At 41.5% G+C, this 20293-nt stretch overlaps 1 protein-coding gene across 2 annotated transcripts in view; it reads left to right on the top strand.

Moving 5' to 3' along the window:
• Positions 1 to 7676: 7676 nt before the first annotated feature.
• The window catches only part of ADGRL1 (adhesion G protein-coupled receptor L1), a 486786-nt gene continuing 474169 nt past the window's right edge, over positions 7677 to 20293 (top strand). For both annotated transcript variants that reach the window (XM_063931701.1, XM_063931699.1), the window contains exon 1: positions 7677 to 9106. The gene's annotated coding sequence lies outside the window, so the exon portion shown is untranslated. The remainder of the gene's footprint in view (positions 9107 to 20293) is intronic.

Below are 20293 nucleotides of genomic sequence, written 5' to 3'. Positions count from 1 at the left end.
GGCACAAAATCTAACTGGAGTCTGGAGGAGGGTCATGGGGGGAGGAGCCAGTGCACACCACCTGACCTAGTAAAGCTTTACTTTTTTGTGCCCTGTCTCCTGCGGAGCCGCTATTCCCCATGGTCCTTTCAGGAACCCCAGCATCCACTTAGGACGATAGAGAAAATATATATCACACACACACACACACACACACACACACACACACACACACACACACACCTAGAAAAGAAAAAACAAACAAAATTCCGCCGGCACACTGCAAATGGACCAGCAAATGAGTTTTTACATCTTACATACTAATAGAAAAAGCAAAGATCTCAGTTACTGTACATACATTTGCAAACATATGGTAATCCACTAGCTACGCCAAGGCGTCTCTGCTTTGGTGGTCCTAAGATACACGACAATAGCATTTTTTGGGTCATATGTTTAAGTATTTCTAAATTGAGAATTAACTTACCTGAGATCTCTGCATTTCTATTATTATATAGGATGTTAATCTCTTTTGCTAGTCTGTTTGCGGTGTGCTGGGGGGAAATTTTGTTTGTTTTAACTTGTGTAGATTAACCCCTCCCTTACATGTACCTGTGATGGGCGTAGAAATTGATTTGAGCAACCACTGTGCCACTTTTTTATCACTGTTCTAAGAGGCATGGATGGGATCGTTAATTGGAGGGTGTGCTGATCCTTGTAGTGCCAAATTGAAAAATCTTGAGTGGGCTCCAAGTATGGTAGCTCACAATTTAAAAATGTATAAACATGACCCAAAGTGAATGATATTATCACATATGGTAAACCAATGAAGCAGAGACGCCTTGTTTGCAAATGTATGTAACCGATATCTCTGCATGTTCTATCATTGTGTAAAATGTAAATCTGGGGGAATATGTTTTTAGATAGATAGATAGATAGATAGATAGATAGATAGATAGATAGATAGATAGATAGATAGATAGATAGATAGAGAGTATAAAATTAGATCAACTGTATTTATTATTCGGAGAAACAGAGAAGTACAAATGACATACAGCAGTGGCTGGGGGAATATGTTTTTAGATAGATAGATAGATAGATAGATAGATAGATAGATAGATAGATAGATAGATAGATAGATAGATAGATAGATACTGTAGACAGACAGACAGACAGACAGACAGACAGACAGACAGACAGACAGACAGATAGATAGATAGATAGATAGATAGATAGATAGATAGATAGATAGATAGATAGATAGATGTAGAGTACAAAATTAGATCAACTATATTTATTATTCGGAGAAACAGAGAAGTACAAATGACATACAGCAGTGGCTGGGGGAATATGTTTTTAGATAGATAGATAGATAGATAGATAGATAGATAGATAGATAGATAGATAGATAGATAGATACTGTAGACAGACAGACAGACAGACAGACAGACAGACAGACAGACAGACAGACAGACAGACAGATAGATAGATAGATAGATAGATAGATAGATAGATAGATAGATAGATAGATAGATAGATAGATAGATATGTCTAGGTGTTACTGTGCTCGTTCTATAATCAGTGCTCTATATGTTTTGTTTAATTCTAGTTGCCTGGCAACACAGATGTGACTTCCGGGACCGGCTCCCTGCCCGGCGCCGCCTGCTGACGTCAGGGCCCTGTGATCCGTGGATAGCGCGGACGGACGCTGCGTCTGCAGCGGTACCGGACAGGTGAGTTGAATCCTGTCAATGATTACCTGTTTAGTTGGGTATAAATGTGATGTAAGTGTATGTCTATTTGTGTATGTTTTGTCCCTGAAGACGGGGTTTGTTCCCCGAAACGCCGTAGGACTGCAATAAAAGTTTTCTATACTGCATAATTCCGAATGCTGAGTGCCGCTGATTTCTCCTTCTACTACATTGGATCTTGCAATAGATCACAGAAGGCACCGCAGCAAGTATTCCAGCAGCCCCCACCCTGAGTGCCGATCCCATTACCGCTATATATATTGGATACCCTGCACGCTGCCATGCCGGCAGCGTAATACAGGCACTATTCCGGTTAAGGCACCAACGGGACTTTGTTTATTATCTTCATTTATATACCCAGGGAACAGAGATTCATTGTCACAGTTTATCACAGTGACTTTTGGTTTTAAACACTGGTGTGTGAATAAATCCACTGATCTGGCAGCTTGATCGTCAACTATATCCAGCCCTGATTGTGCAAAATGTCAGCACCTGATTCAGACATTGAAGCGGCCTGGGAATTGGCGCTACTTGACGCTAAAGAACGATACAGTTACTCTGATGCAGAGGCTCAAGCTATCTTGATCAAGCAGAAATTAGATGATGACCCCCCGATTTCCACCACTGAAGAATTATACCGCCAATGGCAAAGATTAAAACAGCGTGAGTGTGATTTCACATATCATGGGATAACCTTATCGGACTATTACCGCAACAACCAAATCCCTAGGGGGTTTAGGATTAGGAACATCCCCACTATTGGCCGATACAGTATTCCCTTCTGCAGGCGGTGGGTGGCAATCCTAACAAGTGCTCCATGGACCTGATGTTGTTGGTGATAGAAGAGTCTACCCGTGAACTGACACAGATAAAGGAGCAACTAACAGTTTTTGAGAGTGCCCATAAGCCAACTTTGTCAGCGGATACAACTACCAATTGGCTTGATAAAATCCAGGTCCATATGGAGCAATACAGGAGCAACCTGATTAAATATAAGAAAGAAAAACTACATAAAGTTCAAGCCGACTATCAACAAAGACGAGTCTATTCTTGGCTTAGCAACACCAATTCATCACATGAGCGACCGACACAATACAGGAGGTATCGACAGCGCAAACAGCCATTCGAGCATACTGATTCCAGTACATCAGTGAGTGAAAACGAACAACCAAGCACTCCTTCTACATCTAATACAGCATCTTACCCTTTAGGGGTAGCTACCCGTTCGGGCAATCGCCCCGCCCCCGGACGAGGCGGTCGGGGCAAAACAAAAGGATCCAACGCGCGACGACCACCACGCCGCTGACGGATCTAGTCATCAATTTATCCTCGACTCCACTCACGGCCATAGAACACAAGGTTCTATCACGAGGGTTGTCATTGTACCAACCACCAAACCGGATGCCTTTACTGCACAAGTGGAGAACTATAAGTTTAACAGGACATTACGCCTCAGAGAACACTTTGGAACCACTGTGGAATCCAATCAGGGTACGAACATCCCTGTAAAATTAAGAAAAGTGGCTCCTAGATCTAAGTTTGACCCTAATACAAACAATCCATCCATTAGGACTTTCTCTAGGATGTTGGAACAGTCGTATGAACAGACTTCCACAGTCATACGTCATCCTAATCTTACGACTGAAGAGTTGAGAGCGTTGAAGGATTTGTCCGTGAGGTCAGACCTCATTATCAGGGAAGCAGACAAGGGGGGATCTGTAGTTCTACAGGATTTATCGGTGTATGTCGCAGAGGGCAATCGTCAGCTTTCTGATACTGCTTCATACAAGTGTTTAACATTTGATCCTACCATACAGTATAAGAAGGAATTAGATTTATTTTTGTCACATTGTTTAAATACGGGCACATTATCTGGCGATCAGGTTAAAGCCATGACAGTTGAATATCCCACTGTACCTTTATTTTATACAGTGCCTAAAGTACATAAATCCTTATCTAATCCACCGGGCCAACCGATTGTGTCGGCCAGAAAATCACTGTATCACCCCATCTCCATTTTCCTGGATGCCTACTTAAATCCATGTATCCAAGCAGTTCCCTCGTACCTGAAGGATAATACAGCATTACTGTTGCTTCTGCAACAGATTACCATTCCTTCTGAACAGGTATTTTTGTGTAGTGCCGATGTTACTAGCCTCTACACTTGCATCCCACACGATGCAGGTGTGGAGGCAGTACGGTCGTTAATCAGTAATAACCCTTTATATTTGGGTCCACCCCTTGAGGTATTTCTACAGCTTCTAACTTTAGTTTTGACCCGTAATTATTTTTCATTTAATGGTCGCATCTATTTACAGTTAGCGGGCTGTGCGATGGGGTCCCCAGTGGCCCCATCGTACGCGAATGCCTAAATGTACCATGTGGAAACCAAACTATTTGATTGTCCTCAGGGGTCATCTATGTACTTCTACAAGAGGTACATAGATGACCTCTTAATTGTTTGGAAAGGACCAGCATTGTCTTTATCAAGGCTTTTAGATGACCATAATGCCTCTGACGGCGCTGTGAAGTTTACCTATCAGATTTCACCTCATGAAATAAATTTTTTAGATGTGGCCATTTCCTTAGTCGAAGGGGTTTTGCAGACTAATTTATATGTCAAGCCCACAGACCGGAACTCTGTGTTACACCATGAGAGTTTTCATCCTCTCTCCACACGTAAGGGTCTCCCATATTCCCAATTACTGCGGGCTAGGCGTATTATCTCTGATCCATTGCAAACTGTTGCCACAATGGATCAAATGGTAACTAAATTTGAGGAGCGTGGTTATCCACGTTCAGATCTGTTGGCAAGTAAAGCTAAAGCTCTTAGACATACCAGGGAATCTTTACTGAGCAGTACGACCGCTTCATCTAAAGCAGTGGTTCTCAAACTTGGTCCTCAGGACCCCACACGGTTCACGTTTTCCAGGTCACCCAGCAGGTGCACTGTGTATCACCAACTGTCACATTTAAAAAATCTACATGTGACCTGGAAAACATGAACCGTGTGGGGTCCTGAGGACCGAGTTTGAGAACCTGTGATCTAAAGCATTGATTGAGGAGACTCCTAGAATTCCGTGGGTCAACAAATACACGACCGCCACCACCTCGTTGGTCAGTCAGGCTAAAAATCTTTGGCCGATGATTAACACAGATAAATCGTTACCAGCGCTGGTAGGCACTAAATTACTCCCTAGTTACACTAGGGGTAAAAGTATTGCAGACACTATTGTTAAACTAGACATTTTCCCCTTGACTAAAACAGTGCAATCACTTTTTGCGACCTAAAGTTGGTTGCTATCGATGTTTAGGTTGTTCCACTTGTAACACTCTTATGATGGGCTCTACCTTTAGTCATCCCCATACGGGGAAAATGTATACCATTCGACACAGGGTAACGTGCACTTCCACCCATGTAATTTACATGTTAAAATGCCCCTGTGGATTAGTTTACATTGGTAAGACCCAGAGGCAATTTCGGGAACGTATGGCACTGCATCGCAGTGCCATCAAATTGGCCATTGAGAAAGGTACCAGCGAGCAACCGGTAGCCCGACATTGTGTACAAGCCCGACACACGGTAGCCAGTATGCGGGCCATTATTATAGATCATGTGCCATTGTCACACCGTGGTGGGGATCGGAATAAAATCCTACTGCAACGTGAAAGCAGGTGGATTTTTGTTCTAAACACCCTGTCACCACGGGGTTTGAATGAGACCCTGGGCCTTCAATGTTTTTTTATGATTTTCATGATTTCTGAGGTGGTATTCATTGGCACATGATGTCTATATCACTAATCCCACTGAGTGCTACGGTTAATACATTTATTACATTCCATTGTTATTGTTAGCTTGCACAATCAAGCTGATAAGTCACATTAGGGGTAACGCACTACATGTCCGTTAGTCCCTATCATAAGATTGTTACAACATAGGGGTTTTTGAAGTCGGCAGCCTAGATCTGTGGATCTATTTTTAACTTCACGTTGTATGTCTTTTAATGTTTTGTTGTCTACACATGTCTAGGTGTTACTGTGCTCGTTCTATAATCAGTGCTCTATATGTTTTGTTTAATTCTAGTTGCCTGGCAACACAGATGTGACTTCCGGGACCGGCTCCCTGCCCGGCGCCGCCTGCTGACGTTAGGGCCCTGTGATCCGTGGATAGCGCGGACGGACGCGGCGTCTGCAGCGGTACCGGACAGGTGAGTTGAATCCTGTCAATGATTACCTGTTTAGTTGGGTATAAATGTGATGTAAGTGTATGTCTATTTGTGCATGTTTTGTCCCTGAAGACGGGGCTTGTTCCCCGAAACGCCGTAGGACTGCAATAAAAGTTTTCTATACTGCATAATTCCGACTGCTGAGTGCCGCTGATTTCTCCTTCTACTACATTGGATCTTGCAATAGATCACAGAAGGCACCGCAGCAAGTATTCCAGCAGCCCCCACCCTGAGTGCCGATCCCATTACCGATAGATAGATAGATAGATAGATAGATAGATAGATAGATAGATAGATAGATAGATAGATAGATAGATAGATGTAGAGTACAAAATAAGATCAACTGTATTTATTATTCGGAGAAACAGAGAAGTACAAATGACATACAGCAGTGGCTGTAGGTAGGCACTATGTGATTATATTCTATAATACCCAGAACTGTGTAGGGGACAGCGCCTTTTTGCTGTGATATTTGCTTGTGAGGTTACACTGAGTCACTGTGTCCCTGGTTTGTGGGAGTCAGTCTGGATTGCTTCCATCTTGCTCACATCACCCCCTGCCATCTGTCACTAAACTGAGCTTGGCACCTCTAGGACATGGCAGGATAAAGAGCTTGGCACCTCTAGGGCAAGTGAATCAGAGAGATACAGCGTGTGGCACCTTTATGACTGGGCAGTGTACTATGGCCTGAAACTGGCATAGACTACGTAGGCACATAGGCCTCACACTTATTAGTATGCGGTGATTCCTATACTAATAGACAGGCATGTGTAGATATGCTTCATATGCAGAGAGCAGAGTTTTTACAGATGGTCTTATAGACAAAAGATATACTGGGAAGAGAGAAGGGGGAGGGCGGGTAATATCATGGAGATGTAGGAAGATGTATTTATACAGATACACATATACACAAATATAAATACCACTACTCTCAACGGACACACAATCTTTGTACATATGCAGAAATGCATACTATAACCAAACATTCTAACCATGCTATTCATGTACATATTACATACACACACATACATAGATGCATATACAGAAGTGGAACTAGCCTGTCCATGTATTTGGTATATACAGAGTGAGGGGGGCTGCAGCTGTGCATGAGCTCAAATTAAACACAAAATGAGGAATTTATGATGTGATACAGAGATGGACAGAGAGAAATGAGAATAAAAGAGGTGGGGGAAGAGAGCAGGACAGATGTAGTGAGATATGTGCATATAAATGCATGTGTAAAACGTATAGGTAGAGAGCGAGACAGAGAGAGGATGCTGTAAGAGGGTTACAGGGGAGGGAAGGAGGGAGGCAAAGATGGAGGGAGAAATGTTTGTACAGAAAGAGGAGGAGAGGTAGATGGAGCAGGAGAAAGATGGAGTGAGAAAGGGAGAGAGAGGTGGGAGTGGGTAAAGGGGAGAAGAGGGTGGAGAGAGAGACAGAGTGAGAGTAAGAAGAGGAAGGAAAGAAAGAAAGAAACACAGAAAGGGGGGTGAAGAAAATGTTTAGGGGGCTAGGCAGGAAAAGGCACTGAGGGCAGGGAATGTCAGACAGAAACACTGACAAGAGACCAGACAGCTGAGATGAAAGACTTTTATACAGAGATAGATGAAGAGATCTGGATCTGAGAGAGGGTTAAAGGGAGTGAGGAGGAGGGAAGAAGGGAGGGAGAGAGAGAGAAGAGGAGAGAGAGAAGGAGAGAGAGGGAGGGAGAGCCGGGGGAGGGGCAGGGAGCGGGAGACAGAAACAGCCCCACAATCTCTCATTTATTTTCTTTGTTATTTCTTTACGTGGGATAAAAAAAAAAAAAAAAAAAAGCTAGAAGAGTATCAGCAGCAGCTGGAGGAGAGAACATCAGACCCTGAGACACCCAGCCAGAGCCCGGCAGCCTGCGAGAGGCAGCCCGGGGGGAGGACTGCTGGAAGAGACGGACAGGTAGTAGTGAGAGACATACCCCGACAGCAGCAGCAGCAGCAGCAGCAGCAGCAGCACAGGGAGTGATGATGATGAGAGAGACAGACACGGAGATCACCCAGCAGCAGCCAGGGAGTAAATCAGAGAGCTGATGGAGAGAGGACAGGGGGGCACCCGATGAGCTGATAGGGGGCTGGTCTGGAGCATATTAGGAGTATAGGGGCTTGGCTCCTCCATTCCTGGCTGTGGCCAGTGCTATTTATCTGCCTCATTCTCCCCACGCTGAGTGTGATGGATGTCAGGATCGCTGCTCTCATACAGTCGCATAACACAAGTGGCCACTGAAGAGCCAGAGTGGCTAGCAGCCTAGCAGGTGCAGCCAGCATCATTCCACAGCAGCACCCAGCCTGCCTGCAGCGAGCCCGGGCCACCTGAGGATAGGAAGCGAGCGCTAGCCCCGGGGGCATCTGACAGGTGGCCATGCAGAGACCCCATGTGGCTATAGTGTGGGCAAGCACCAGCTACTGACCGCTGGCCACCAGTAACCCTGCACTGGCCAGTGCTGCCGGGGAGCACCTGGGAGCCGCCGCCAGGCCACAGGGCTAGCCTATAGGAAGCCAGTCTCCGATGCTGCGGCTAGCGGGAATGCAGGATGGATAACAGCTTGGAGGGACATCAGTAATCCCGGGCTTGGGAAGCATCCAGCAGCGGCATCTAATACGGGAAGCATATGGGAGAGGAAGCCCACTGACCTATGGCAAGGCCCACCGCATACAAACATGGCAAATCACGCAGGATTGTGTACCCTGAGACGGCTGGCCCCTGGTACCCGCCTGTGAGGGGCTACAGCCGGGGGTCTCGGTGAGCAGCGTACCGGGGCAGAACTGGTATATTCCCCATTAGGCTATTACACACTGGGCCGGCGACCTATTGCGCCGCATATACATCATCACAGCGCCGCCGCACCGGACAGGTGGACATTGCCCCCAGTACAGGAGGCTGGCTCACACACCGCGCTGCCCGGACTGCCGCCGATCTCCGGACGAGGGGCCAGCAGCAGCAGTATTATTACAGCCTTCTACAGTGGCGAAAAAACGCAGGAGGCGGGGCCTGCCTGTTAGGCTCCTCCCCTGTGGGATCATGTCCACGGCAGGTGGTCTGCTAGGGGAGAATCGGTGACCAGTCTTTACCCTCCAACCTCCAAAAATTTAAACATCTGGAAAAACACAGTATAATAAGGTGAGAAGCCGGGGTGTCTGTATATCTGCATAGAGATGCTTGCTAATGCACTGTGTGCATGCTCACATACATATACCATCACATCTCCATACAGTGCATATGCAAGCATGCATGCATGCATGTGTATATGTGAGGGCATGCACTGCTAGTATGCACGGTGTTAGAGGAAAATCTGTGTATGTCTGTGTGTGTATGTGTGTATATATATATATATATATATATATATATATATATATTTCTGTGTAGTTCACTTCGGTGCTTTTAATCATTTTATATGTATTATCTGATGCATTTATTGTAGCACTGTGTAAGGGGTCTGCCTGTGCTGGACGAGCATGTATTGATGTATATGTCATATGTTAATATGTCTATGAAACCATATATGTGATAGACAGATATCTTTATACATGTTTGTATATATGTATGGTATTCGAACAATGTATTTTTACAGGGGAATTCATAATCTATCTATCTATCTATCTATCTATCTATCTATCTATCTATCTATCTATCTATCTATCTATCTATCTATCTATCTTCTATCTCTAGATAAGACTGTATAATGCATTACTGATTTTCAGGCAGCTTGTGCAGGCCATCTGGCCTCTATTCGTGGCTGTCCGTCTGTCTCACTGCAAGCATCCTGTATCATTTGGATGCAGAGATTCACTCTTTACCAAGTGATTTAATAGACACTTATTGGTCAGTTGTATTTCTTGAAAGGATGTCTCGCACACTTAGAGTCAGACTGTCTCATGACATAATAGTCCTATTTGCTTTCTCTGGCACAATGCAAAGCATGGCCAATCTCATTTATTGGAGAAATATCCATCTAAAAGCAATCTCATTATTTGGTAGTCCACGCTACATTATTATGAGCTGCACATTCCTGTTTTCTCTCTCTTTCTTAAAGATAGCAGTGATCATCTTAGTTCTTGTCATTTGGAACTGCCATGCTTATCAGGTGGTCATTGGAGGTCTATCTCTGAAGAATGTCTATTATTGTGGAACCTCTAAAGAGGTGGTTCACTTTGGAATGTACTGTATACTGGAGTATAAAGGGACCCAGAAACATATTCTAGAGCCACACTCAGGTGCTCACCCTTAGCTTGAACATCTATTACATTGGTGGCCAATAAAGTTCATTCTTTGCTGGACTCTTTGCGTCATTGGAAAAAGTTATCTCTTGGGAATAGGGTGATTAGAGAGAGTGGAGTGTCTCTGACTATCACCCAGTCTCTTACACAACAAGTTTTTCTTATTGATTCCATATGATTACAGTAGTCAGTATTACTCATTTCAGGTGCTGCCTCTTAGGGAACAAGGACTGGGAAAGCAGCCTCGTTAATGGGAGTATAGTCCATAAATGGCTGGCTAGTTTTATATATGCAACCTGTGTTATATCAATTCTCAATTTAATCCAAGAAAATCCATTTCTTGGGATGTAGTTTTGACAAACTTTTTATCAGGTAACTAAAGGCCATACTAATCATTGGCAGGTAATAGCATGTGCTCTATTATGTGTGGCACTTATTGGAATCGAACATCATCCATTTTAATCACTGTCACTCACTGGTAGTAATTAAAGTCAATTACTAAAAAGTAATTCTAGTAAGTGCTTCCACATTAGTAAGTGTAAGTGCTTCCACATTTAGTAAGTGCTTCCACATTAGTAAGTGTCTAGTAAGTGCTTCCACATTAGAGTGAAAGTGTCCACATTCTAGACTAGAGAGTACATCTACCGTCAAGTGAGTGCTTCCACATTCTAGTAAATGCTTCCACATTATAATGAATGCATTTACATTCTAATGAGTGATACGACATTAGAGTGAGTGTCCTCTCTAGATGTTGACACTCACTCTAATGTTGTATCACTCATTAGAATGTAGATGCATTCATTACAATGTGGAAGCACTTACTAGAATGTGGAAGCACTCACTTGAATGTAGATGTACTCTCTAGTCTAGAATGTGGACACTTTCACTCTAATGTGGAAGCACTTACTAGAATGCGGATGCATTCACTAGAATGTGAAATCACTTAATTGAATGTGCAAGAACTCACTATAATTTGGAAGAACTCACTAGAATAAGTACACACTCAGTAGAATGTGGATGCTTTCACTAGAATGTGGACGCACTCAATAGAATGTTGAAACAACTTCTGCAATGTGGAGCTACTCCCTAGAATGTGGGAGCATCCACTAGAAATCTTATGTGGAAGCACCTGCTAAATTGTAGAAGCACTCCCTAGAATGTGAAACCACTTGCTAGAATGTAGAAGCACTCACTAGAATGTGGAAGCACTTTATAGGCACATTCATTAGAATGTGAAAACACTCCCTAGAATGTGGATGCATTCATTAGAATGTTTAAGCACTCCCTAGAACGTGAAAGCAGTCACTAGTACGTAGGACCATTCCCTAGAATTTGAAGCATTCAATAGAATGTGGACACATTCACTAGAATGTAGAAGCACTCACTAGACTGTGGAAGCACTTTATAGACACATTACATTCATTAGCATATAAAAGTACTCTCTAGAATGTGGATGCATTCATTAGACTGCTGAAGCACTCGCTAGAACATGGAAACAGTCACTAGGACATAGGACCACTCCCTAGAATTTGGAAGCACCCCTAAAATTCTTATGTGGAAGCACCTGCTAAGTTGTAGAAGCACTCCTTAGAATGTAGAACCACTTGCTGGAATGTAGAAGCACTCACGAGAATGTGGAAGTACTTTATAGGCACATTCATTAGAATGTGAAAGCACTTTCTAGAATGTGGATGCATTCATTAGAATGTTGAAGCACTCCCTAGAACATGAAAGCAGTCACTAGTATGTAGGACCACTCCCTAGAATTTGAAGTATTCAATAGAATGTGGACACATTCACTAGAGTGTAAAAGCACTCAATAGACTGTGGAAGCACTTTGTAGACACATGCATTAGAATATGAAAGTACTCTCTAGAATGTGGATGCATTCATTAGACTGCTGAAGCACTCGCTAGAATGTGGAAACAGTCACTAAGACATAGGGCCACTCCCTAGAATGTGAAAGCACCCCCTAAAATTATTATGTGGAAGCACCCGCTAAATTGTAGAAGCACTTCCTAGAATGTAGAACCACTTGCTAGAATGTAGAAGCACTCACTAGAATGTGGAAGCACTTTATAGGCACATTCATTAGAATGTGAAAGCACTCCCTAGAATGTGGATGCATTCATTAGAATGTCAAAGCACTCCCTAGAACGTGGAAACAGTCACTAGGATGTAGGACCACTCCCTATAATTTGAAAGCATTCAATAGAATGTAGACACATTCACTAGAATGTCGAAGTATTCACTGGAATGTGGAAGCACTACCTAGAATGTCTATACTTTCACTTTATTGTAGAAGTAGAGTAGAATCTGCCGTCAAATTCTATGTTTCTATGTTAAGTACTCCTTAAACCGTGAAAACACTATCTAGAATGTGGAAGCACTCGGTAGAATGGGGATACATTCACTAAAACATGGAAGCATTCCTTATGATGTGAACGCATTCACTAGGATATGGGTGTATTCATGAGAGTGTGGGAGCACCTATTCGAGTGTAGAAGCACTCACTATAATGTTGAAGCACTCTAGAATGTGGCTATACTCAGAGTATGGATGCACTCACTAGAATGTGTAGTAACTCTCAGAAATATAGATTTACTAATTGGAATCTGATATTAATTATTGGAAGTTACAATCACTGAATAGAAATGACAAATGACTCAGTGGGATGTAGGATCAGTCATTAGTAAAAGTCACTCTGGAAAGTAGAGCTACTTATTGAACCGTAGACTCATTCATTGGAAAGCAGGATCATTTAAAGGACAGCTACCCATATATTATTTTATTTCCAATTTCTAGAGGACATTAAGGGATGGATGTGTAATATCATTCTACAGTAGTGTTTGGACTTTATGGTGGACTTTCCAGGATGGTGCTAGTTGGTCTATTAACTATCTGCTTTTCGAATCTCTGTGCCATCGACCAGAACTCACGTGTCAATCTAATTAAGGTGTGATAAGTGTCTAAATATGTATCAGATAATGTGTGACATCATTGGGATTTGCTTTCAATGGGATGTTATGTCCTGAAAGGACCTAACATATTACAGAGAGCCAACATCTGGTATCATGCATAGAGGGATAATAGATTATAAATCCCTGTTGTTCATATATTCCCTGTTATTGGCATTGTTTACCAAATATTTTACGTTACAGTTCCTTTAAAGTAGGATAGAATAACAGCACTGGGATGTGTACTCATTCATTAATAGGTAGAATGACATCACTGTAATGTTGACTCAATCATTAATAGGTAGAATGACATCACTGGAATGTTGACTCATTCATTAATAGGTAGAATGACATCACTGAAATGTGGACTCATTCTATAATAAGCAGAATGACATCACTGGAATGTGGACTTGTTCATTAATAGGTAGAGGGACTTAACTGGAATATGGACTCATTCATTAAAAGGTAGAATGATTTCACTGTTATATGGACTCATTCATTTATTAATAAAAAGAATGACATCACTGGAATGTGGACTCATCCATTAATAGGTAGAATGACATCACTGGAATGTGGACGCGTTCATTAATAGGTAGAATGACATTACTGGAATGTAGACTAATTAATTAGTAGGTAGAATGGTATCACAGAAATGTAGACTAATTAGTTAGTAGGTAGAATGACATCACTGAAATGTGGACTCATTCATTAATAGGTAGAATGACATCACTGGAATGTGGACTTATTCATCAATGGGTTGAATGACATCACTGGAATGTGGACTCATTCTATAATAGGTAGAATGACATCACTGGAATGTGGACTCAATCATTAATAGGTAGAATGACATCACTGGAATTCTTTAATAGGTAGAATGACATCACTGAAATGTGGATGTGTTCATTAATAGGTAGAATGACATCACTGGAATGTGGACTCATTCTATAATAAGTAGAATGACATCACTGGAATGTGGACTCTATCATTAATAGGTAGAATGACATCACTGGAATGTGGACTCATTCTATAATAGAATGCCATCACTGGAATGTGGACTTATTCATCAATAGGTAGAATGACATCACTGAAATGTGGACTCATTCTGTAATAAGCAGATTGACATCACTGGAATGTGGACTCATTCTATAATAAGCAGGATGACATCACTGGAATGTGGACTTGTTCATTAATAGGTAGAGACTTAACTGGAATGTGGACTCATTCATTCAAAGGTAGAATGACATCACTGGTATATTGACTCATTCATTTATTAATAAGAATGACATCACTGGTATATGGACTCATCCATTAATAGGTAGAATGACATCACTGGAATGTGGACTCATTCATTAGTAGGTAGAATGATATTACTGGAATGTAGACTAATTAATTAGTAGGTAGAATGACATCACTGAAATGTAGACTAATTAGTTAGTAGGTAGAATGACATCACTGAAATGTGGACTCATTCTTTAATAGGTAGAATGACATCACTGGAATGTGGACTCTTTCTATAATAGGTAGAATGACATCACTGGAATGTGGACTCATTCATTAATAGGTAGAATGACATCACTGGAATATGGACTAATTCTATAATAGATTGACATCACTGGAATGTGGACTCATTACTTAATAGGTAGAATGACATCACTGGAATATGGACTCATTCTATAATAGAATGACATCACTGGAATGTGGACTCATTCTTAATAGGTAGAATGACATCACTGAAATGTGGACTTGTTCATTAATGGTAGAATTACTTCACTGGAATGTGGACTCATTCATTAAAAGGTAGAATGACATCACTGGTATATGGACTCATTCAATAAAAGGTAGAATTACATCACTGGAATGTGAACTCATTCATTAATAGGTAGAATTACATCACTGAGGGAGAACTCATTAATTAAAAGGTAGAATACCATCACTGGAATGTGGACTCTTTCATTAATAGGTAGAATGACATCACTGGAATGTGGACTCATTCTATAATAGAATGACATCACTGGAATGTGGACTCGTTCATTAATAGGTAAAATGACATCACGGGAATGTGGACTCATTCATTAGTAGGTAGAATTACATCACTGGAATGTGGACTCATTCTTTAATAGAATGACATCACTGGAATGTGGACTCATTCTTAATAGGTAGAATGACATCACTGAAAAGTGGATGTGTTCATCAATAGGTAGAATGACATCACTGGAATGTGGACTCATTCTATAATAAGTAGAATGACATCACTGGAATGTGGACTCTATCATTAATAGGTAGGATGTCATCACTGGAATGTGGACTCATTCTATAATAGAATGACATCACTGGAATGTGGACTCATTCTTAATAGGTAGAATGACATCACTGAAATGTGGATGTGTTCATTAATAGGTAGAATGACTTCACTGGAAGGTGGACTCATTCATTGGAAGGTAGAATGACATCACTGGTATATGGACTCATTCAATAAAAGTTAGAATGACATCACTGGAATGTGAACTCATTCATTACATCACTGAGGGAGAACTCATTAATTAAAAGGTAGAATGACATCACTGGAATGTGGACTTATTCATCAATAGGTAGAATGACATCGCTGGAATGTGGACTCATTCTGTAATAAGTAGAATGACATCACTGGAATGTGGACTCATTCATTATGAGATAGAATGACATCACTAGAATATTGACTCAATCTATAATAGAATTACATCACTGGAATGTGGAATCATTCTTAATAGGTAGAATGACATCACTGAAATGTGGACTCATTCATTAAAAGGTAGAATTACATCACTGGTATATGGACTCATTCATTAAAAGGTAGAATTACATCACTGGTATATGGACTCATTCAATAAAAGGCAGAATTACATCATTGGAATGTGAACTCATTCATTAATAGGTAGAATTACATCAATGAGGGATAACTCATTAATTAAAAGGTAGAATGCCATCACTGGAATGTGGACTTATTCATCAATAGGTTGAATGACATCACTGAAATGTGGACTCATTCTATAATAAGTAGAATGACATCACTGAAATGTGGACGTGTTCATTAATAGGTAGAATGACATCACTGAAATGTGGACTCATTCTTAATAGGTAGAATGACATCACTGAAATGTGGATGTGTTCATTAATAGGTAGAATGACTTCACTGGAATGTGGACTCATTCATTAAAAGGTAGACTGACATCACTGGTATATGGACTCATTCAATAAAAGGTAGAATTACATCACTGGAATGTGAACTCATTCATTACATCACTGAGGAAGAACTCATTAATTAAAAGGTAGAATGCCATCACTGGAATGTGGACTCATTCTATAATAAGTAGAATGACATCACTGGAATGTGGACTCATTCTATAATAGAATGACATCACTGGAATGTGGACTCGTTCATTAATAGGTAAAATAACATCACTGGAATGTGGACTCATTCTTAATAGGTAGAATTACATCATTGGAATGTGTACTCATTCATTAATAAGTAGAATAACATCACTGAGATGTGGACTTAATTGAAAAGTAGTCCCGCCTCACTGGAATAGACTATGGGACCATTCAGTGGAAGGTAGAATCAATGGGAGGAAAAATCATATAGAGTAGTGTCCGTCACTGGATTGCAGAATAACTGAATTGTACAATTGGAAGTAAGTTTTATGTTTAGGATTCTATGATATGTAATTGGAATGATGAACCAGCACTTCAGAGCCTTACATCATATATTTGAAAATCTTGCATTTGGATGGAACATTACGCTTTGCAAGGCAGGGTCATTCACGAAAGGCTAGGGTCTGTTTTTGGAATCTTTTACTACAAGGTAGAATCCATTATTGGAGTGTTTCTGTGGTAGAATGGATTGCTCCTTTTTTGTAATGCATATTACTCAAAGAAACCACATGTTGATAATGAAACCACTGACCAAGGTAGAATAACTCATTGGAATAGATCATAACACATTTAATTGTGAGGTGGCGTTACTCGTTGGAAGGTGAAATCACTAGTTATCAGGTGAACTCAAACAGTAAAAGGTAAAGCGTTTCATTTGGTATCAGCATGATATGTGCATACCTAGAATCAGCAACTGGAAAATAGAATCACTTTAATAGGTATGTTGAAGTCATTGAATAGAGGATCACTTAGCACAACTCAGTGGTTGATTGCAAGCTAGAATCGCATGTTGGAAGGCAGCATTGCTCTCTGATATAGATTGCCTGGTACTGATATCGTAGACTCCGTTATTATAATACAGTCTCACTCCCTGAAATAGAGTCATTCCTTGGAATACTGTGTAAAGTGTACATGACAATAGGATAATCCATCAACAGGTAAAAGGCAGTGTGGTAATCTAGCACCATCAGAGTTTCCTCTGACAAACTGGAATGGGAATCATTTATTGTAAGACAGGTTAACGGACTAGTCATTCAGAGAAATGTGCTGAAATGTTTACTCTGGAATAAGATCCACAATTACAAGGATGGATCTCTAAACAAGAAAATCTCTTTATTCTGCTTATCTTTAGTTAGGGTTATTTCACTGGTTAAGCCCATTACCTAAATTCATTCCAAGTCATGATATCAATAGCTGGGTAGTGTTGCCCTCATTGAGCAGTGTTGCTTCACCCATTGCAAAAAAAGTTTCATACATTTTAAGATTGTTTCTCTAATGGGAAGTCATACTTACCTGTTAAAGTACAGAATATCACATGCTACTGCTAGGAATATAGTCATCGCTCATCACAAGCCACTGTCCCGCATTGGCATGTAGACATTAAAGCCACTATCATTTCAATTATTAGAACTTCATGCCATGTACCTACCTGTAGCTCATTGTAAGGTACTGTCCCCATCGTAAGGTACTGTCCCTCTTTGGAAATTACTGTCCCTTTTTGGAAGGTACTGTCCCTCATTGGAAGCTACTGTCCCTTTCTGGAAGGTATTGTCTCTCATTGAAATATACTGTTCCTCATTGGAAACTAGTGCCCCTCATTTAAAGGTACTGTCCTTCACTGAAAGGTACTGTTCCTCATTGGAAGGTATTGCTCCTCATTGGGTGCTACTGTTCCTCACTGGATGGTGCTGTCCCTCATTGGACTTATTGGAAGCCACTATACCTCACTGGAATGTTCTATCCCTTACTGGAAGGCACTATCCCACATTAGGATGTAGGCTTTAAAGGCAGTATCATTTCATTTATTAGAAGGTCATGCTATGTACCGACATCTAGCTAATTGTAAGGTACTGTCCCTCATTGGGAGCTATAGTACTGTCCCTCATTGGAAGGTACTGTCCCTCATTGGATATTACTGTACCTCATTGAAAGGTAATGTCTCTCATTGGAAATTACTGTACCTCATTGGAAGGTACTGTCCCTCATTGGTTTGTACTGTTCCTCATTGGAAGATACTGTCTCTCATTGGAATGTACAGTTCCTCATTGGAAACTAATGCCCCTCATTTGAAGGTACTATCCTTCATTGATAGGTACTGTTCCTTTTACGTGGTACTGTTCCTTATTGGAAGGTACTGTCCCTCATTGGAAGCTACTGTCTCTCACTGGAATGTTTTATCCCTTACTGGAAGGTACTATCCCATGTTAGGGTGTAGGCTTTAAAGGCAGTATCATTTCTTTTGTTAGAAAATCATGCTATATACCAACATCTAGCTAATTGTAAGGTACTGTCCCTCACTGGAAGGTACTGTCCCTCACTGAAAGGTACTATCAATAATTGGAAATTACTGTACCTCTACCTCAGTGGAAGGTACTGTCCCTCATTGGAAGGTACTACCCTTCACTGGAAGGTAGTTTTCAACATTGGAAGGCACTGTGCCTCACTGGACGGTACTGTCCCTCATTGGAAGCTACTGGCCCTCATTGGAATGTACTGTACATCACTGAAAGGCACTGTGCTTCAGTGGAAGGTACTATCCCTTATTGGAACATACTGTTCATCATTGGAAGGCACTATGCCCTTTTTGGTAGGTACTGTCCCTCATTGGAAGCTACTGTCCCTCATTGGAAGGCACTTTTCATTATTGGAGCGCACTATGAGTCACTGCAAGGTACTGTCCATCATTAGGAGCTACTGTCCCTCATTGGAAGCAACTGTCGCTCCTTGGAAGCATATGTCCCTCATTGGAAGGTACTGTTCATCATTGGAAGGCACTGTGGCTCACTGGAAGGTACTGTCCCTCTTTGGAAGCTACTGTCCCTCATTGGAAGGTACTTTTCATTATTGGAGCGCACTATGAGTCACTGCAAGGTACTGTCCATCATTAGAGCTACTGTCCCTCATTGGAAGCAACTGCCCCTCATTGGAAGCAAATGTCCCTCATTGGAATGTACTGTTCATCATTGAAAGGCACTTTGCTATAGTGGAAGGTACTATCTCTCATTGGAAGCAATTGTCCATCATTGGAAGGTACTGTTCATCATTGGAAGGTACTGTGCATCACTGGAAGGTACTGTCCCTTATTGGAACATACTGTTCATAACTGGAAGGCACTATGCCCCACTGGTAGGTACTGTCCCTCATTGGAAGCTGCTGTCTCTCATTGGAAGGCACTTTTCATTATTTGAGGGCACTATGAGTCACTGCAAGGTACTATCCATCATTAGGAGCTACTGTCCCTCATTGGAAGCAACTGTCGCTCCTTGGAAGCATATGTCTCTCACTGGAAGGTACTGTTCATCATAGGCACTGTGGCTCACTGGAAGGTACTGTCCCTCATTGGAAGATACTGTCCATCATTGGAAAGTACTGCTCATCACAAGAATACACTATGGGGGTATCCAATGACACGCGGAAAATTACCATGGGTAATTGTCTCACCCGGGGCTATACAATTAGCTCCGATATTCCGGCGAGGCAGTGGCTTATCTGGGATTTAGTTTCACCCTCCTCAGGCAGGCGAAACCAAATAAGCGAAAGCAGCCCGAATACAGGACTGTGACCGGCGGAAACATGCAGGTTTCACTTGGGAGAAAATTATTATTTTTCCGGTGATCCTAATAGGATATCCTGAAAAAAATATCGACAAAACATCGGGAAAAATTTCAGTTTTTCGCTCCCGATGTTTCTTCGTAGGTAATTGGATATCTCCCACGCCAATGCCT

This window comes from Pseudophryne corroboree, chromosome 6, assembly GCF_028390025.1.
Source record: "Pseudophryne corroboree isolate aPseCor3 chromosome 6, aPseCor3.hap2, whole genome shotgun sequence".
In the NCBI taxonomy this organism is placed as follows: domain Eukaryota; kingdom Metazoa; phylum Chordata; class Amphibia; order Anura; family Myobatrachidae; genus Pseudophryne; species Pseudophryne corroboree.
The sequence above is the reverse complement of the archived record's forward strand: the minus strand, read 5'-3'. Positions and strand labels throughout refer to the sequence as shown.